Here is a 20,579-nt window from a genome sequence, read left to right as displayed (position 1 = left end):
GCTCCTGTTGCCCCAATAAAAAAATAGCTGTATGGCACGAGAGACCCCAGGACACCAGCAAGTCCCTGCCTCTCCTCTGCGCAAGCATGGTAGGAGACTTTAAAACTCATTTTGCTGCATTTTTCCATGGGTTTCTTTCTCTGCTGTGAATGGGAAAAGCACCAAGGAAATGCACTTTAAATAGGTAAACAAAGCGAGGAATTCTCCCGAATCATTATTTCCTTTCATGTGGCTCTGCCTCAAGGCTTCTGGCTGGTAAAATTAAAGAAATACAATTAAACTGTAGCTGGCTCCCCAGTGCCTCTGTGCAAACTAAGGCAAAATACTACTGGCACACACAGAAAAAGCACTCAGGCCTCCATAACTTAGCTGCTTTAATTTAAGTTTCTATTCACATCCCTGTCAGCAACCAGAAACCGGTCCCATCTGCCGCTACTCTATAGTCTTGCATGAAGTGAGCTGGCAAGTCTCACCTTCGTTCCTCATGGGCAGGTGCCAGCACGCTAAAAATACAGCTAGAAACGACCCTTTTCTTGGGCAGCCTCCAGGAAGCCTGAAAGCTGCAGCAAGACAAGTCCTGGCAAGGAGCTGCCTCCCTTTTTCAATGGGAAAGGTGATTTTGCCATCGTCGGAGCCACCTGGGCAGCCGGTAGGCTTTCTGTCCCGTGGTGTCTCTCCATCATGGTCAAGTCCATCCCTTAAAAGAAATGTCGCACCGCTCCTGGGGAGCCAAGGGGCTTGGCAGAGGGAATGCAGGGTCTGAATGGCTGGAGCTCGAGGTGGGATGGAGCTGAAACGAGCTAAGCAGAAAAGATCTCCATCCCACAGGAAGTTCTATTACTTTATGCCTTTTTTTTTTTTTCCCCATCAAAAATTTTCCCTTTTGCAGAAATAAAAGCAGCTGGTGTACTGCCCATTGCTGCTGTCGGGGCCCTGATCACCCAAAGCAGCAGAGGGGTTTAACCCTCCTGATTTTGGGTCCCAGCCCAACCAGGCACTCGATGCTCTTTGTGTTCATACATGGCAGCAAAACCAGACAAATCAGAGAGCAACTGGTGTGGCCAGTCCCTGGGTGTACCAGCAAATGGGGATGAGAAAAGTCAGAGGCGAGCAAAGAGCTTCGGAGCCCGGTGCCCTGACTTCTGGAAAGGGTTTTATCTCATTAAAACAAATGAACAGATGACTGTTGCCTGTGTCGACAGGGGGACTGCGCTTCCCGATTACACTTTATAAACCCCAAGCTGTTTACTGCTGCGGCAGATAAGTGGAGCTTTTAAGAAGAGGAGATACAGTCTGAGGTTTGTACATTTAATAGATTTGGGGGGGGTGGGAGCGTGCGCGCATCTCTATGCACGTGTGTGATAACATGACGAGCCCAACCCGTATGCAAGGCTGCCGCTTCTGCATCATGGCAAGGAGGCAGAGCCTCTCGTCACCCCTGGAGGAGTCCAGGAATGGAGCATCCCCCCAGCACCCATCCCTGCCCGGCTGGCCGCAGGCGAGACATCCAGGGCAGGGCAAGAGGGGACCCCCTCTGCAAGGGACCCGAGAGGTTTGTGGCATTTCCATACTCTTTGGCCACATCCAGCCTTTTTCTGAAGACGCTTTCAGGGCTGTAGGTGTAATAGATGCACATAACATAAAGCACATCTTAATCAATGTGAGAGATTCTGCTTAAAACCCAATGATTTTGATCTGGAGCCTGACAACGTGGTAATTTATATGCAGTGCAGCATAACCAAAGAGCTTGTTATGCAAACACAGACCACTGATTTGACAAATCTCCTGGAAACAGAATTAATGTCTGTATTCTGTGAAAAGATGTAATTTATTTTAATATTTTAAAAAGAGAAAATTATATATGCATGTATATGTGTGCATAAATAGAGCTAAACAGAAATAAACACATATGCACATGCAGACATGTGTATTTACAAACATTTTGATACAGCTATGTGAATACACGTGAACTGCAGGGGCATGGATGGCTGGATGGACGGATACCCAGTGGATGTAGATCATCATATTCCAACTGGTGTCAATGGGATTATGCTGATTTACTTCTGTTTCAGATATGGCCAAAAGCAGGTAGCTGATTAGATCTGTACTGATAATCTAGCTCTCCTGAAACGATAGAGGAATGCTGCTGTTCCCCAGCGCGGAGCCTGGCCCTGTAACACAGTTGCTGCAGACTTTGCACCACTGCATTAAACAATAAGATGCTGAATTGGAAATGACCTCCTGAAGATCAATGGCATCTCTCACTGCGTTTATTTATGGGGTGCAATAATATTAGTATAATATTATTGTTGTCCTTTTTGCAAACTATGCTTTATTTATGGCGATGAGGTAGGAAACACAGTCTGCATAATTGAGGTTTTGATGGAACGAAACATATGTGAGAAATTTCTTAATTTGATTTCAGACACACACAACGTTCACTACCCAGTCTCCTTATCTTCCCATCTATTTGTCTTTCTCCATATGGACACATCCATTTATCTACTGCTCTGTTACTTCTGAGCTCCTGATTCTCCGGGATCCGATTTTTTTTCTGTTTATGGAGGAAGCAGAAAAGCTGGTGAGAGCACAGATGGGCATGAAAGCGAGCTCTCGCAGGGGAAGGCTGAGCAGGGGAATGGCCACGAGAGGAAGCTTGGAAGGTGTAGGGAAGGGAGAGAGACACCTCCAAGGAAAAATAAGGTAAAGGAGCAGAGGAAAAAGATCATGCAAGTCTAAAATAACCTTCTGACAGCCCAGGACTTGTGTGTCAATGCAGATGCTTATGACCCGCATCTGTAAACTGCTGCCTCTAGTTCACTGCCCGTCCCTCCCGCAGCAGCAGCTAACCAAGCAGCATAGATTGCCACCGAGAAGTTGGAGATCATTTGCATATCTTTCATTAATGCAGGTTGGTTATTGTCAAATGTGTGCCAGCCTTCTTGCGTTGGCAGGACTCGGTCAATACCAGCAGTCCCTTCCCAGTCCGCCATGGCACAGCCCCATGCCGTGGCTGCAGCTCGCCGTACTGCCTGCCGATACGGGAGCACTTCCCAGTCTGAATCAGGAAAAGGGAATCGATGGCCTGGTATTGATCCCACTCCTCACAGCCTGAGTCCCAGCTCTCCTCTGTCCCCACTCCTCCAACCCTGTCCTTATTAATTAAACCAGCAGCCCCCCATGCTCCTGCCAGCCACCCTCCCTGCAAGGTGATGTATTGCCCATGGGATGGTCAGGTCAAGCCTATGCACAGCCAGGTACCTGTAGGCACTGCTAGTACACACTGTGTGAGCAGCAGAGGCTGTAAGAAACTAATTAAGCATTCTCTCCTCCTTTTGCCTCAAAGACGCTATGCAAAACCAAAGCCTATTGGATGTCCAGGCAGAATTCTTATTAATTTTATGTGGGAGATAGGAGAATAATTGCCTGGAAACCTGGTTTAAAGAATGGAAACAGACTGTGTCTTCTTTCTTACTTAATTTGTATTGATTTTTTTTTTTTCTTAATTTTTATTTTTGGGAGCTGAAAATGCAGAGTATGAGTTTCAAGGCTTTAAAATGTGTGTTATGGCCCCACTTAAGGACTTGCTGTGAAGTGGGTTAGCCTACTGAGAATGCACTACCCTGAATACAAGCAAAATACTACCAATAATAATAATAATAATGCAAATGTCAGAGCACCATGCCCCACGACAGCAAAATCTGGCTTTGTAGAAACATTGGAGCTGGTGGGAATCGCCTTTGCCAGCCCCAAGCGTGCGGAGCCGGCGTGTCACACAGGCAGACCACATCGCAGTGCCGAGACCTCTCCCCCCCCTCCCCGGGAGAACTGGCCATAAATCTCCCAGAACAGCACTTTCCTCGCAGGGGAATGAAAAAGTCATTAGCTGGCAAGAGAGGCAGGGCAGAGAGAAAGAAATTCACAGCATGGAACGGGAGGAGGAGGAGGGCGAGAGGGATGGGGAGGCAGGGACCCGGCTCAGCATCTTTGCTGCTGCTGTTCTCACCCCTGGTCCCATCGCGGCGTCACACATCACATCGCCCTCTCCATGTTCTCCACGCAGGAAGATTGGCAGTGACCTTTAAATGTCACTTCCAAATGCCAGCCCTAGCTAAGTGGCTACAAAACGCCGTGTTTATGCTAGATTATGGGGAGTGATGGGCCAGAACAGCTCACCTCCTGATGGGAGAGAGATAGGGATGCTGGAAAAAGGCAAGGGTCCCTCGGGGGGCCCATGGCCACGTTGTCCTCCACCCATCATTAGAGAAGTGCAGATGAGCCACCCCATCCCTGCCCGACGGCGTGTGTTGCACCCACGTGGGGTTTGCTTTTCCTCCCCTTTCCACTCGCAGGCAACACATTAGCAAACACTCAATCAACACAGTAATGCGTTTCCTTGTGGGAGCTCAAGTGTGGATAGGAAGGGCTGAGCCGCTTGGTTCCCATCGAGCAGGGGGGTTGCAGGGCTCCCGTCACAGCCGTGCTGGTCCCACAGTCCCTGGGAGCTGGGGCTGCTGCTCGCCAGGCTTGTGAGCATCAGCAATTGGGGTCACCTCCCTGCTGCAGAAATTGGGGCTCCCCTGGCACCGGGGGGGCTGTGGAGACCAGTTTCCACCCCACCTGGGATTACTGACCTGTGGTGTGCAGCAAGTCAAGCAGCAGCGTGATTTTCCCTGCTTCTTGATCCCTTTTAATTAATTAAAATGAATTAGCAAATCATACCAGGAAAGAAAAAAAAACCAACACACAACCACCAACCCACACCGAATCCCAATATTGTATTTCAAATGCATCGCGGTGTTCTTTCCACGTTCTTGAACTTACGTCTCGAATCAGACCCAGCCAGTTACTGGGTGAGAAAATAATTCAAGACTTTGTTTTCAATTGATCTGAAGTTTGGATGAACAAGCTGTTCCCGCTTGGTTTCCATCTGATCCCCCTTAAAGTCTGTGTCCCCCCTTCCCTCAGCATGCCCCTGGGTGGCCAGCCAGGCCAACATAAACCCGACACGTGGTACTTTTATGATGAAATAAAATAAAAATCACCGGAGTCTCTGCTGCAATCGCTGTCATGCTGGAACCATCAGCATTACCCAAAGTGAGATAGCTATCCAGAGGAAAGAGAGAGGCTTTGGCTACACAAATTGTATTTCCCTAGGCAGCGGATTAATTAAAACTATCAAGTGTTCCCAGCTTTTTGAAATTAACTTTGAAAGTGTCTGGATAAAAAAAAGTGAGAAATAAGAAAAAAAAAGGCTGAACAATTTTTTTGTTCCTTTTCTTTTCCCTTGAGTGCAGGGAAAGAGAAGAAAAAGGCAGATTTCCCTCCCAGCCCCAGACCATTTGCAGCACAGGAGACACATGTGGCCCGTGGGGAGCGGATCCTTAGTTGTGATGCTAAACCATGGACCCTGGGCCAAGCTCCCCTTCTGTTAAATTTATGTTTTGTGTGGGCTGCTTGGCTTTCTTGAGATGATTCCTCACTTTTTTAGACCATCTCTGGGCGGAGGTGTCCTGTCTCCATCCCAGCCCAGTGCTAGGGACCGGGCTCTATGCTCCAAGACACGATGGAAATCCTGATAGAAAAAACACTGGGATGCAGCAGATGACACCTGATTTAAACAAGAGGAGATGGAAATAAAAAAGCAGAGGGAAAAAACCCACCCAACAGCCTGCGTACAAGACACTAGGGACTATCACGAAGAATCATACTCAGCGCTGGATGAAGAGGCTGCACCAAATATACAGGAGCTGGCTGCCAGCGGCGATGGCTTCGTGATCTAAGAGAGCAATCGGGAAGACGGTGCCTCGTTCCCACAGGACGGAAGTTTATTTCTCAGCAGGTTCAGCCATGTGGTAGGTAAATTATTCTTAGCCATACTTCCTCAGGTCTTATTTCATGGCCCAGCGATGATTATGCTACTGATCTTCCAAAGGGGGTTGTTCAGGGCTGGAGAGGCCTTATAAATAAGGATGTGGAAACCTTCCAGAAGAGACAATAGCTAAACACACCATATAGGCATCCTGTCTTATGACATATGGGGTAAAATACAGCCACAGAGCCCTGGATTAGGGACATTTCACTGTGCACCAGTTTCTCGGTGCTGGCAAAGAGGAACAGGAGATGCTAACCCAGCCAGGCAGAGCGATAGAGCCGGTAAAGGCGAGATATTTGCAGGAACAAGCCCCACCAGGTTTAAAGCAAAGGTTTACGGCAATGCTGGACTCTTCTTTCTGCCAGTGCCAATCTAGGTTAGCACCTGAGGCTCATTGGGGCTGTCCCAGTTTTACTCAGGCTCCTGCCTTCCTGCTCAGCCCTTTTCCACCAGCAGAGCTGGCCGGGAGCAGAGGATGCATCGCTCCCACCTGTCTGCAATGCTGCAGGGCTGGTACCCGCACACATCTCCCTCCCAGTGAGGCTGGAAGGAGCATCGCTGTGTTTGCCGGCATCGTGGCAGCTCCTTCGCAAGCGGTGCTGCAAGCTTCCCGGTGCCGCTCGCCAGCAGCTCCGACCGCTCTGCTCCGTGGCCCTCTATTTTCCCCAAATCTCACCATTTCTGGGTTTGGGGACAGGAGAACCTCCCCAGCACGTGGGTGTCCCACACCGATGCCCCCTGTGCTCCCTGCCTGGGGCGGGGTGCCCTGCCTGCACCACCACAGACATGCTGAAACTTGCCTTGTTTTGACATGCACCATTTCCCAATCTTCAAACAAACGTGCTGGGAGCGGCAGGAGCAGACCTGGGATCCCAAAGGGTCCTGGATCAAACCTAATTACTCTTCAAATGACTTCTAATCGTATCTCCCGTTCTGTTCCCCACAGCATCCATGGCTCCCACAGCTGTGGAGCTGAAAGGAGGAAACAAGTGCAAAACAAATCATTAGGAAACAACAAACCCCAAATCTGTCCAACCCGAGTAGACAAAAAGCAGCTCAGGGTTTCTGCAGGGCGGCTTGGCCTGCCTTCTGCATCTCAGCGAGGCTCTCGGCAGATCTTGGCTGCCCGGAGAGAGGTTTCCCTTTCCCCTCGCTGCCTCTGCACCTTATCTTCAGGCTCAGACCAGCTGCTTTGGCTGCGGAGTGGCTAATCCTGGCTCACCCAGGGATGGTAGGAGCAGAGACAGTGGCTTGGAGTGTTCATCCTGACATCTTCCCCCTCCTCAGCCCCCACTATCCCTCTCCCAGGCTTCTCCTTTATCCCATCCATGTGCCATGGGTTTTCAGGGAGCACCAGCACCTTTCATGTGAAGCCCCAGGGCAAGGGTTTTCCCTGGCCCAGGTTTGGCATCACTCAGCTTGTAAAAGCTGCCCTCCTAGTTCTCCCAGTTTGACCAGTGAAGAAGGGACTGCCCACCTCCTGGGCAAGGTCTGGCTTCCAGTGCGATGACCACAGTCTCCATGGTCCCTTGGGAAGCTCTGGCACACAGACCGGAGACTGGCTGCAGATGTCTCCTGCTCCCAAGCGCTCCCCTTCCATTAGCTAAAAAAAAAAAATAATAAAAAATATAAAAATCAATCAGATGCTTTTTATTTGCTATTTTTTCCCTGGCTAAAGCAAGCCTTTGCCAAGCACAAACGTCCCATCTTGGCGGCTGGAGCTGAGGCTGCTTTCTCCGTCCCAGATGGCTGGAGGGATGGGATGGAGACGGCGAGAAGGGCTGTGGATGAGACGGGGCAGGGCTGGGGATGAGCAGAGCCTGCAATGGGGCAGTGGGGACCACGCTGATTAACGCCGCCATGACGTGAGATGTAAAACACAATATTAGCACAAAACCTGCTCGAGCGCGTTCTCCGATTACCTCGGAATTATAATTACACTGCCCCTTAATATCCCCACATCCGAGTAATTACAGCTGGCTTACCAGCCTCCAGCCGCGATCTGATATTAACTTTTAATCACCTCGCCTTTGTGCTGGGGAAGGGACAGCCGCGGCGAGCTGTCCTTGTTAGGAACTGTTCATCAGCATCCCAAACACAGCGAGCGATGCAGGGAAGGGCTTGGACTCTGCCTCCCTTCCAGTGGAGCTTTTGATGGCCAAGGGCAGCGATGTCCTGCAGTCCCCATCAGTCCCCTTCTCCCCTGGGCTCCATCACTGCAGCGTTTACATTCCGGGTATCACCTCCACCTCTCTCCCAGCCCCAAACCCTCCTGTGCGGCTCTCAGGGGAGCGGGGAGGCAAAGCTCCGTTAGCCCTGCTTGATTTGCCACAGAGGAAAGTGCTGAAATCTCAGGATAAAGCCAAGCCCTGGCCGGTGCCCACCTGCCAGGGGGAATAGCCAGAACACGGGCAGCCAGCTGCAAACAGCATCAGGATTACAGGGAAAAGAGAAAATTAACAGCAGGGCTAGACAGAGAAAAGAAAGGGGGGAAAAAAAGAAGGAAAAGAAACCCCTCAGATAGTATAAAATATTTTCCCTAGAGGACTGATTTCAAAGACATTTTTAATTAACTGTGCATTTCACTGGAGCTTAGCAGCAGAATTATTGTACATTAAATAAATACAAGTTGATTATTAAGAACATATTTACTGAGCCTTAAGTACCGCAGGTCACAGATGTAGGCTCCTGTTCGGTACAGTTGTTTCAGAGTAATTGGTTATTTATTTTACACCCTCTGTTGCTACAGGGGAGTAAACTTGAGCAGCAGAGGCATCCCCGACCCTGGGAAATCCGCTCCCCAAAGCAGGATGACCATAAGGCACAGAGTACTGGGGTGGAAAACGTTTTTCTTTTTCCTTTTCCCCTTCCACCTCTGTCATAAGGAAAAGCTGCCTTTGCTGTGCATATTTATCGGAGCTGTAATAAATGAGGGTCCGAGCCTTTTCCCCCGATGATTGATGGACATGGGGATTAGTTTAAGCACAAGGGGAAGCTAAGTGGTCTGGCTTAGACCACAGCACATTCATCAAGTCGACAGGCAGAGCATGGGTCTTACTCCTGCCTTTGCTGGGAACCCTTTTTTTTTAAAAAAAAAAAACCAACATCAAAAAAACCCAAAACTAAAAAAAAAAAAAAAAAAAAGAGCACTTTGGATTTTATAAGAGTAAATATACATACGCGAACCAGTGCTCATCTTTATCCGAGTTATTGGCAAACAGTTGTAAGCTGGGCTCGATTCACATCGCAAGAAAAAGTGTATAACGTTAGCGGCAGCAATTCCTGCTGAAAATAAGCCACCTGCTTCAGGCATCCTCACCACAATTAAGCCCTCAGCACAGGAATGGGGTCAAACCCACCCTCTTTGCCCCAGAAAGGGGCTGCAGAGGTGGCTCCCAGCGCAGGTGCAGGAATCCAGATGTGGCGCCATCAGAGGTAGACCTGTTGTCCCAGCAAGGCCCGCCTGCCCATGGCAAAACCCACGAGAGCCTCTGGGCAACAGCAGAAAACAAAATTCAGATTTTGTGGCTCCCAGCCATGCCCTCTTAAAAACAAATTCATGGCTCCTGTCTGCCTGGGCCATCATTTCGCAAGGTTTATGCACAAACCACATACAAGTAGACTGGAAACATAAAATTATATAGGGCAGTTAATTGAAAAACTGCCTGCGCCGCATGCAATAATTGACATTAAGTGTTGTTTGGAGCAGGAAATCGCTCAATATTAAACAGGCTCGGTGGTACCGTAACAGCTCTGAGCAGCTCCAGGGCTAACCCAGCATCCACAGAAACCGTGAGGAGCCGCTCTGCCACTGGGATTCAGATGGAAAATAAAGTTTCCATGATGCAGGAGTTTCCTAGGACAGTGTCGACACTATGCAGGTCCCACAGCATGTACCAAACAGGATAACCAGGATGGCTGGGAAGAAAATCGTAAGTTCAAGTGGTGCTTTAAATCAGTGCAAGGAAAGACAGCTAACGAGATTCGTATTTATCTTTTCTTTTTTTTAAGCAAAGAGAGGAAAAGTTTGCAGGCCCCTGTATTTCTTGGGGTTTACCTATGGGGCTGTAACCATTCACTGAGGTCAGCTGGGGTATTTCGCTTCCAATAACTATCCCGGGATGGGCCCCCTGGTCCCAGCCATGTCATGAGGGGGCTGGACCCGCACCACAGATGATCACTGTCATTGCAAGTCATCTAAATAGAGAAGGAAAAACTTAGGAAGGGAAAGACAGAGCGAAGGTCCTGTGTGTGCTTGGCCGAAGACACCCAGCAGTGCAAAAAATTCCTGCCCTGGTTATCTCCAAGGTATCAATGTGGTAGGAATAACCCTGTCCTGCTGGTAGACCCTGTTGTGGGGGTCACCAGGGACCCCAGAACCCCCTCCCTTGCTCTGGTGACAAGGCAGCATTTGCTCCTGGGTTTGGGTTTTGCTTTCTTTCAGCTTGGACTAAGAAAGAAGATTTGGAAGCTTCTGACTCAGGAGCCACGCTTTAATGTGCTGGTTGCATCCCCCACTGCCTTATTAGCAGGATCAAGTGACCATAATTTATAGACACTTTTCCAACAGGGAGTTATCAATATATTTATTTTACTGCTGATGTATAGCTGAGCTGTGCAGAAGGGTTTACTAAGCCTTGCCAATTTTCTATCATCTCTACGATCTATAGGTTTTTCCCATACAAATATTTAGCTCTATCTCAGAATAGATTTTTTTACTATCAAAACCCCTTTCAGACCCTTCAGCTCCCTGAGGACACGGGTGCTTTCACTGCCAGAGCCAGGCTCCTGCAATCCATCGCTCAGGGACGACTGCCTTGTTCAGGAGATGTTGCAATATGGGCAGAAAATATCAGCTTAATAAATACCTCCAAGCGCGGGATTGAACGTGCCGTAGCACATTTCATAAAGACACCTTTGCTGTCGTCTTTCGAAAGGGGAAACCAAGGCCACACCGCAGAGTCCCTGGAAAGGGCAGGGGAACCAGGAGCTCTGCTAACCCACCTCTCCAGCAATTTTTGGTTGCCTCCTCCCATCCAGGACGCTCACCAGCCTGCCGAGCCTGGAGCATCCTAAAGCTCAGCCCAGCCTTGGTCCTCAGCATCTCTGAGCGCATCCTCCTCTGGCTGAGTCTGTAAGGAGAGAAATCGCCCCTCCCTCTGCCAAAAACTTCAATTCAAGCAGCATCCCACTGATTTCTCCTTTTGGGGCAGCCCCGAGGGCTGGTTGAGTCGAGGCAAGGAGGAAGAGCACACAAACCGAGAGCTGCCGGAGCTTGCTCATTTATTTGGGCAATGATAGTTTAGCTTTAAATATTTATAGTGCTTCCTAATGTACTGGTAAGTGTACTGTAGTATATTCTGCAAAGACGATGAGCCTCTGTGAGCTCACTGCAAATATCATTGTCTCTTCACTGCTAAATCTTTGATGAGAATCGAGGAAGAAGGTGGATTCACTTGTGTGTGTGCGCTGGCAAGTAAGCGGAGTACAGGGGAAAATACTCCAAGGAGCAGATCCCTTCTTCAGGGTTTGGGAGCACAGGTCTCTGCCCCCCACCAGGTCCCCCCGCAGAGTGGGAGCCACTGTCCCGTGGAGCCAGCCTTCACCTGTGATGGATGCAGGATTTATTTGGGAAAGGCCCTGATCCGCCTCTATTTAAAAGGTTTCTTACACTGGTGGGCACAAGGTGCCAGATGGACATCCTCAGCCTCTCCTTAGAGCAGCTGAAAGGGGTAATTATTTAATCAGGAACTATTTAAACTGCAAGGCGGACTTCATTTACCATTACGGCACGACATAAAAGTTTAACAGCTTTCACACAAAAAAAACCAGCCACCCTACAATCCGCTTTCCCACCCCTTCGAGTTCTTGTAATAAATCTGCAAATAGGGAATTTATCATCTCTCCGTAAACGTGTCCCTTCCCCACTGGCTCTGGGGAAATCCCTCGCTCCGGGTGCTGCTCACGCAGTGCAACCGTGCTGCTGGGGACCGAGGTGTCCCTGCTGCCTGGGGACACCCCGCCACCCCAGCCCTGCTGGGGGCACTGGGAAGCATGTCCCCCATTGCATGTTACACATCCTGCCCAGCACAGCACCGCTGTGTCGATAGAAAGACTCGCCATTGATTTCCGATGCTCCTTGGATGCTCTCCAAAGCACGGGGAGCGCAGCCTAAACATTCAGCTCGGCCTAAGTGACTGTTAATAATAAATCAATAACGATAATATAACCCTGCAGGGCAGTTTTGCTATTGGAGGCATCTTATTAATAGGAACCGAACAATTAGACCCTGACAACCCGGGGAGAGGGAGGCTTTGAAGTGCAAAGAGCTGCTGCAGGGTGAGGCGGTGCGGGACCAGAGCATCCATTTGGGATGCTGGTCCTCGCCGGTGCCTGGAGCTGAGTCACTTGGGGGGTCCCTGCACCCCCCCCAGCTGCTCTGGCACCCTCTCTGTAAAGCAGCTATAATGCCCACGGGGAAGGCGAAGGCGCTGCCCTCGTGCAACAAAAGCCGGAGCCGGAGATGAGAAGGCATTGCCCGCCGTTGGCAGGGAGCTGAGACCGGGAAATAATTCACAGATCATCACACTGGTGGGTGTGAAGCTCAGCAGGGATCAGAGTCCCCCCCCAAACAGCCTTTAAGCTGGGATGGTGAAGGGTCCCCTCGCCGCCCGCAGCTGCTCTGCTCCGCTCCGAGCCGATCCTCAGCCTTCTCCCACTGCTCAGCACCTAACACGGCTGCATAATCAGCCCAGTGAGAAACACGGACAATTTTGCAGGGGAAATAAAAATGTATCTATAATTAATGATCCTCCAAGAACACACGGCCCCTTATTAATGTAGCAATTTGGTGAAACATAATTTATGAGACACTGAGCTTAATCATCGACAAGATCCCAAGTCAGACGCCCGGGAAGGGAGGGAAAGGGGAGTCACCTGCTGTGATTGCACATTCAAAGGACACTTGTAACATCCAGCTCTCTTGGCAGGAACAAACCCCCTCACGATATGGCTGGAGATAACCCAAAATCCTGGGCCTGATGCAAGGGAAGGGGGAAGAAAGCAAAATCCAAGCCAGTAGACAATGCGTTTACAAACATCCTTTCCACAGGCGCTGGGCTAATTATAAAAATCAATAGACCCAAACCTGCTCTGCCAAACCGCTCTCCTCCATCCCTGGTCCACGGAGGGAGGCAAGACCTTCCTGGGGTGGCCCAGGAGGTCCCCACATCCCCTGGAAGTGCCCCTTCTTCTCCATCTACTGTAGGACAAGTCTGGAGCGACGGGTTAGACCTTTTATAAAAGGTACTTGGGTGGATCTGGAGCACGAAGCCTCCCACGTGTGTGCTGTGGGGCTCGTGGCCGGGCACAGCGGTGAGGAATCCAGCCATCCCGTTTAACTTGGGTTTCCACGTGGAGGGTTCTAGTAGGGCAGCATTTCCACAGGTTTCTGTGAGAAATACCTATTTCCAAGGAAAACAGAAAAACTGAAATAGCGGCTTGGTTCTGGTTACCCAAGCCTGAAAACACATTCACGTAGATTTTGATTTTCAGGTTTTCAGTGAAAAGCATCGGCATATGTCGAGGAGCATATGCAACGCGGAGCGGGGGCGGGCAGTGGGCGAGAAGATATTCCCAGTCAGCACTGGAAAGGGCCCAATGCAAAACCATTCAGAAACATCAGTAGCTTTTGCGAAATCATGTTCTCATTTCCCGTTCCTTCACCAGCCCTGGCTTTGGATGCTCAGCACTTCTGAAAAGCAATCCAAGCTGTGATGCCACATGCTCTCTCCAGAGCTGCCAGAGTCCCTCTTCCCCATGTGAACAGCAACTATCTTTTATCTGGGAGCTATTAACAATTAAACAAACGATGCTCTGTTATTTATTTTTTGTCTTGCAAAAGCTCTTAGAGACCCCAGGCATAAGCCAGGGCCCACGGCTCGGAGAAGCAGCTTTAAGTCGATGCTGCCTGTATCACGCACATGCAGCATAGCAAGATATCTGATGGAAACACATGTTTCTCTTGCGACAGCCCCCTCTGCGCAGCATCCCTCTGCCTGCTCTGTGGCTTAAATTAATTTTAACAGGGATAAAAAAAAAAAACCCTCATGCGCACGTGGGATGCTGCATGCCAAGTGGTTTGTACTGGATATTTCCCAGGATATGAATGATGGTGGCAGAGCAGCTCCACCAGTTCTCCCTCAGGTGTGCTCCAGGTGAGTGCAGTGAGGGCTGAGCACCACGCTCGCCTTCCTCCTCACTATCATTTCCCAAGGAGTAACCCAAGAAATCCTCGAGTAGCCTTGGATTTGTCCCAGCCTTTTGCCCGTAGATTTGAAAGCTCATTACACGGGGTAAGCGGCGAGGCCTGACAGCCTTCCGGGGAGGAGGAGAGCAGGCGAGAGCAGGATAATCCCACCGCCACGATCCCCAAAAGCCAGCCCGGCAGCTTCACGCACACGAGGACAGCTGAGCCACGAGCAGGGGGATGCTCATGCCTGCCCACCGCCCACCTCCGCAGCAGAGCTCCTGCTCAGCTAAAGCCCCCACAGGCACCAGCTCAGCCGCTTCTTTAAATCATGCTCCAGTCTGATAAGCATTTGAGAGCCTTTAAAATGATAATTGCGCAGCACGGGATAAAGCACAGCAGCCGCCATGTGAATATTCATGAGCGGGGGACCAGGGATGCTGTCGCTTTCAAAGGGATGCGGGTGGTACACCTCTGCCAGCAGTCCCACTGGGAACCAGCCTGGCAAAGCATCACTGTCCCTCTGGAGCCCCTTGGGAAACAGAATTCCCGCTCAGCCATTAATTTGTCTTTCTGATCTCTGTTAGCCCCCTCCCCGAGCACCTGGACTCCCAGCATTTAAGGAGCAAGAGGCAGGACCCCAGACAAACAGCACCGAGGTTGGCGATGCTCACTAAACCCAGGCAGGTCCTACTGCCTGCTGCCTGTAAACACCTGTATGCTCCAGCCATCGCCCTGCCGGCACCATAGAGAGAAGAGCAGCTAATTAAACCCATCCTCGCTGCTGCTGACCCTGCTGACGTTGCTCTGAGGGCTTTGACATCCCTAGAGAAAAGGGACCACAAAATCAATTATCCCAAAGTCTGCGACGAGGGGGCTCCAGGAGCTGGCAGTCAGCGTTCGGATTGCCAAGGGGCCATCTGCACACCTCACCTGGCCCCCAGAGGCTGTGGAATGTGCTTTTGGGATAGTTTAATTAGTGTGATTCATGTCACCTTCAATTGATTGCGTCCCCAGCGCTTCAGGAGTCTATCAGAGGGAACGGGCAGCATCGACCCTTCATTTCGTACCTGCACTGGAATTGCAGCAACTTGGGCCATGGTTAATCAGCAAATATCTTGCTCATAAATACAGCCAGCCTGTGCCTGGGTGTGCAAAAGGTGGGTGGTGGGAGGGAGGGTCAAGGACTTCACTACCCCAACCCCCACACGGGGCTGGTGTTCCCATCCCAGACCTGAGTGTGATGCTCCGAGGCAGCCCGGGTGGGCGGGTAAGAGCTAGGCAGCCAAAAAAACTGATTTGCAGCAAGATCAGCCAAGCCTACAGCAAAGCAAAGTCCTCAAGACCTGATAAAAATGGGGGGGGTTGTATCTTAGCACAAGTAGACGAGCTGCTAGCAGGTCCTGGCTGTCCCTGGCCACAGCAGCTGCACTGCGGAGCAGCACTGGATGGCACTGGGATACCAGAAGCACAGTCCAGTTTGCTATGGGAAAAGTATCTTGCAGATGCTCTTCAGCCTTCAGCAGGCACCAGCTCCGTTCCAGAGCACCGAGCTCCTTTTTTGTTTTTGTTAGTTGCGGCTTGGTTGAGTTTCTCTTCTCTCTTGATCCTAATAAAAATTAAGTGAAAGCAAAATGAAAGCAAAAAGCTTTGCAGGGTGAGGCTGGAGCAAGGCAATTAGTATGTGCTCTTGAAAATTATTCACTAATTGTGCAAGGAGTTGTGTACAAAAAGGGAACTAATAAAAGAGATTTAATTTGATTCTGGGAAGGGAAGGAGAGCGGAACGAACAGCAGAACGCAGCTGAGTGCTAATGGGCTCTGCTGGTGCTCAGCTCGTCCCCGAGCAGGTACTGCCTGGCAAACGTGGAATCGGATCAACTGACTTTGGGGCTTTGAGCAAATTACCTGGGACTGTGCAGCTGCCCAGGCTGCGGGAGAGCCGTGGGGCAGCTGGCGCTGACCTCCAGATGCCACCTCGCCCCGGGGATCACTGGCAATGCCTTAATTTTGCAGATGAGGAAACCGAGGCACAGAGCACGCCCCGGTCTGCATTGCCCTGCACCCGCTGGGCTGGTTAGGGTCGGGGGGGTGAGATGCATGTGCAAGCACCTGAACCCCCAATCCTGCTACAGGCAGCTGGGGTTGGATTTTCATCCTGGATTTGGATACGAGGGAGGGGGGTAGGGTGGTGGAAATTCCTCCCCAGCCAGCAAGGGGCTGAGAAACAGAGAGCAAAACCTCCCCAGAAACAGCCCGGGGATGCTCAGGGAGCATGGTGGGTACCGCTGGCACATCGATGCCCCTGCCAGAGGTCTCGCCTGTGGCACCAGCTAGTTCTGCAGGGTTTCTTTGGCTCTGTGTGGAGGAGGGAAAGCAACAACTTATGTAGAGAACAAAGTGCCTGAGGGGAACCAAAGGCCCCTTCAGCAATGAGCTGTGAGGCAGAGCCTGAACATAATAAAAGATCTGTGATTTTTCTGGAAAAACTCTGAGAGAGAGCTCGATGCTCTCAGGAGGAGGAGGGCTCCTACAAGCACGGGGTGAGAAGCTTTTGGGTGGTCATTGGGAAAATCAGCACCAAGATTTTCCTGATTTCCTCAGGGTTGGGACTGGGACTGTCCCCAGTGTCCCCCCAGCACCGGCTCCTTAAAGCCCCTCTGGTCCCATAAAATCTCCAAAAAAATAAAAGCTGACGTCTCCAGCATCAGCTCTTTAGGCAGCAAATAAGCTGGCTGCCGTATCTAAGAGCGCATCTGTATTGCTCTTCAGTTTTTAGCAATCCCCTCCAAAGCCTTGGCAGAACCGCTACGGATTTTACAGCAGAAATACTGGCTCAGCCTGCACTATGAAAAAAAAAAAAGGGGGGGGCGGGGGGGGAAGGCAGCACTAGAGTCTCAGCGCCTGTGTGTGTACGCCTGCACGCTTCCATGTGCTGCTAACCGCTTGCCATCACACCCTTCCCTCCTGCACTCGTCTGGCTCCTCCATCCTCAGCTCCCGGTTCTCCAGCACCTCGACAGCCAGGAAAACGCCCCCGGCCGCGGGCTGGCACTTGCTCCTGGTACCCAGCGTGATGCCGGCTGGCACGGCCGGCCACCGCTCGCCAGCTGCACCAGCAAACCCTGGCATCAGGCAGCACCAACCCAGCCCTTCTGCTGGCAGATGCTTCTCCCAGTCAGCTACAGGACTCCGGTGGGAAAAGCCAAACCTTCACCTGGGAGCCTTCCTGCCTTTCCCAGATCCAGACATGCCAATTCGTTTGCCATGCTCTGATACATTAAACACATGCCTGTTATGGATGAGTTCTGGGGGATTATTATTATTATTATTATTATTATTATTATTATTATTATTATTATTATTATTATTATTATTATTATTATTATTATTCCTTCAATCACAGCACCAAGATAACACGCAGCATCACTAGCTCTGCAGGCGTTGCACGCACTGGTGCATGCTTCTTTATTTGCAATGCTTTTTCACCCCAAAAGTCCTGTCCTAGCCAGGACTAAGCATAAACCTTGCAAGACACCCTCCCCCAGGTGCCTTTTGGTTTTTTGCAAATATTCAGAGAGGCATTTTCAGGCAGCTTTGCTAGACCACGGACATAGTGCTTGCTGCGGTGGGGGCAGAAAAATTACCTCTGCTGTGGGCAACACAGAGCAGCAACGGAGAGGTTACACTAGTGCCTGAAATGCAGATGCCTGTGCCCTAGGAAACAGCCCACTGAGCCCACATGGAATGGAAATGTCTGTTGAGAAACACAGGGTATCAAAAAAAAAAAAAAAAAAAAAAAAAAAAAAAAAGTCAAGATCAATAAAAATGTTTCATTTCAACTCTTTCTGATGGATCGGAGTGCATGGGGAGGGCTGTCTGATGGATGGGTATATCTGGAAGGTGGCTCGATGGATAAGATTCTCTAAATGAAGTTGGATGCATTTGAGATGATTTTTTTTTTCTTTTTTTATGACAGTTTTGTTTCTACTATTTGTATGTCCATCACAGTCAGGGTACGGCAACAGGAACGATCAGGACAGGGATGCGGTGAGAGCCTGATGCAACACGCACACGTGCAAACAGGCACCCAGGAGCAGCCGTGCTCCTTTTTATTGCTTTTCCTTGAAGGTTAAACTTGGTGATTATATTAATCTTGGTCTCTGGTGGGGGTAAACTGCAGCTGATGGGAGGGTGACTCTTGTGCTATTCCCGTCTTCAACCCAGACCCCTCGGGGAGATTTAGCAGTTTTCCCCTCTGCAGCGACTGAGCTCTGGACCGTTTGCTAACTCCAAATCTAATCACCTGGTGACCCCCAGGGACACACAAAAAAACCCGCTTCTGTATTTAGATAGCAATGACATTAATTTCCGAGGTAGTTAATTACATGCTTATTGGACTTGCTTTGTGCAGTAATGCCATGTGTGTTACGCTTCTTTTAAAGCCACCCAGTAATCCATGTCGCGAACAAAATCGCTCCTGTTCAGGTGAACACAATCCTAAAATATTTCAGTTATTCCCCGTCTCTGCGCTTCACCCGGTGGGCTCGGTGGCTTGGCTGTGCAGCGCCGGCACAGCTCCGGTGCTCAGCACCCACCAGCCTGGCTGAGCAGGGAGCGTCCGACCGGGGTTTTTCACCCATCTTACAGCAAGAAAACTGCTTCAAGGTGTAAACAAGGTGGAGCCGTGGGGTTGGATCAGCATCCACCCTGAGGCAGAGACAGCCCTGCTCCTGCCCTGTTCCTGCAGCCCCTGCGCACGGATCCGGTCACGTTTGCCCCTGGTATTTTTCTGCTGTATCTTTTTGACAGGACCAATGACATTTAAGTTTTTTGAAAGCCTCAATAAAAAGCACTTTAGCCACTATCACCTCAATCTCATTTCCAGTTCAATCCTACCACCTTCCCCATTCCAGATTAAAATAAAGGTGCAGGTTGTCTGACAGCCCATCAGAGGCACGGCCCTGCCTGATGCATAACTTGCTTTGGGAACCCAAGGACAAAAAAATTGCTAAATGGCTTGAAAATAACATGACGAGTGGTGTACAAGCCGATGGCAGCTGGGGACAGTGTCCCAGGCACAGTGTAAAGGACGGATGGTTTATATGGTCCCTCTTTTAGCAACGGTCGCGTGGGTATGGCTGAGGATGGGGACACAAGTGCTGCGGAGCTCTGATCTGCATCTCCATCCTCTGTCATTGCCCTGGATTCTAACATTTTGACATTATCAAAATGAAATAATTTTCCTTCGGTGCTGTGATTGTTTTGACAGTATTGAAACAAAATGATCCAACATTACAGAAAAAACATTGCAACAGTTTCTTGATCAGATTGTGCTTATTAAAAAAATATAAAAAATCATCATAATCGTAGGAAAGTTTCCAGATTTCAGCTGTTTGGTTTGATTCAGAAGGGAAAAGCTGACAGCGAAACGGCAGTTCCCAACACTGCCAGACCACGGGGTGCTGCCAGCCCCTCTGGCCAGGGCTGGAGGACAGAAAGTGTGAGACGCACCCGGGGTCCACACGCCATCCCACGTCAGAGTCATGGGAGGAGATGGAAAAAACCAACATTAATCAAAATCTCCTGCACTTTGTGCTTTTTAATTTCCAGGCTGCCCCGTGCTGGCATCAGTGGCGCTACCAGTCAGGCTCTGCCATCCTGGGGGGCCAGTTCGTGTTGCTCATATTCCCAGTGATGGGGTTTTAAAACTCAATCTCCTTCTGGCACATGCCAGGGTCTCAGAGAAGGGAGTTTGCCCTGCAAGCTGAGATGTCCCTGCTGCATTTCCACCCCAAGAGCAACCATCATGGCTCATCTGAGCAACGACTGGCCTTGCAGTGGTGCAAAGCTCCAGCTCTGCTTGCTCCCAGCGGGTCTGAAACACCACCCCCCCCCCCCCCCCCCAGCACTGAGGCTCCAGTCCTGCCAGCTCTGGGACCTATGGGCATGGCAACCCATGCCTGCAGGCACTCCATCCCTGCCAGCCCAACTGTCCTGGCAGCACCTCGCTTCCCCTTTGCACCCAGGAAGCTCATGCCCTCTCCCTGGGGAGGGAGGACAAGGTCACTTGGGCTTTTGCCCTTGTAAAACTTTCCTGCTCCACTTTTACTTTCAGCTCTGGATTCAGTGTCCGACCTTAAGCTTGGGCTTTTGCACCGCTTTGAAGACGAAGCGCATTTAACAGCCATGAACCGTGCAGCTGGAACAAAGGAAAAAGGGAAGAAAACGCCAAATAACTCCTGCAGACTTTCCATAAGGACAAAAAAGCGCTCAGGAAAAGCTGCCTTGAGCGCACGGGGCTGAGCATGGGGTGGGCAGAGGGGCCAGTGGCCAGCAGGGCTGGTCCTCTCCATCCTCATCCTCACGCCATCACTTTCCTGTGCAGCAGCAGAGCGAAGTAGATGTCAAATGCCAGCAAAGCCAGAATAGTGGCACTTTATATTCACTTTGCACGG

The sequence above is a fragment of the Falco naumanni genome, chromosome 19 (genome assembly GCF_017639655.2).
Source record: "Falco naumanni isolate bFalNau1 chromosome 19, bFalNau1.pat, whole genome shotgun sequence".
Taxonomy (NCBI): domain Eukaryota; kingdom Metazoa; phylum Chordata; class Aves; order Falconiformes; family Falconidae; genus Falco; species Falco naumanni.
This window is presented reverse-complemented; position numbering follows the sequence as displayed.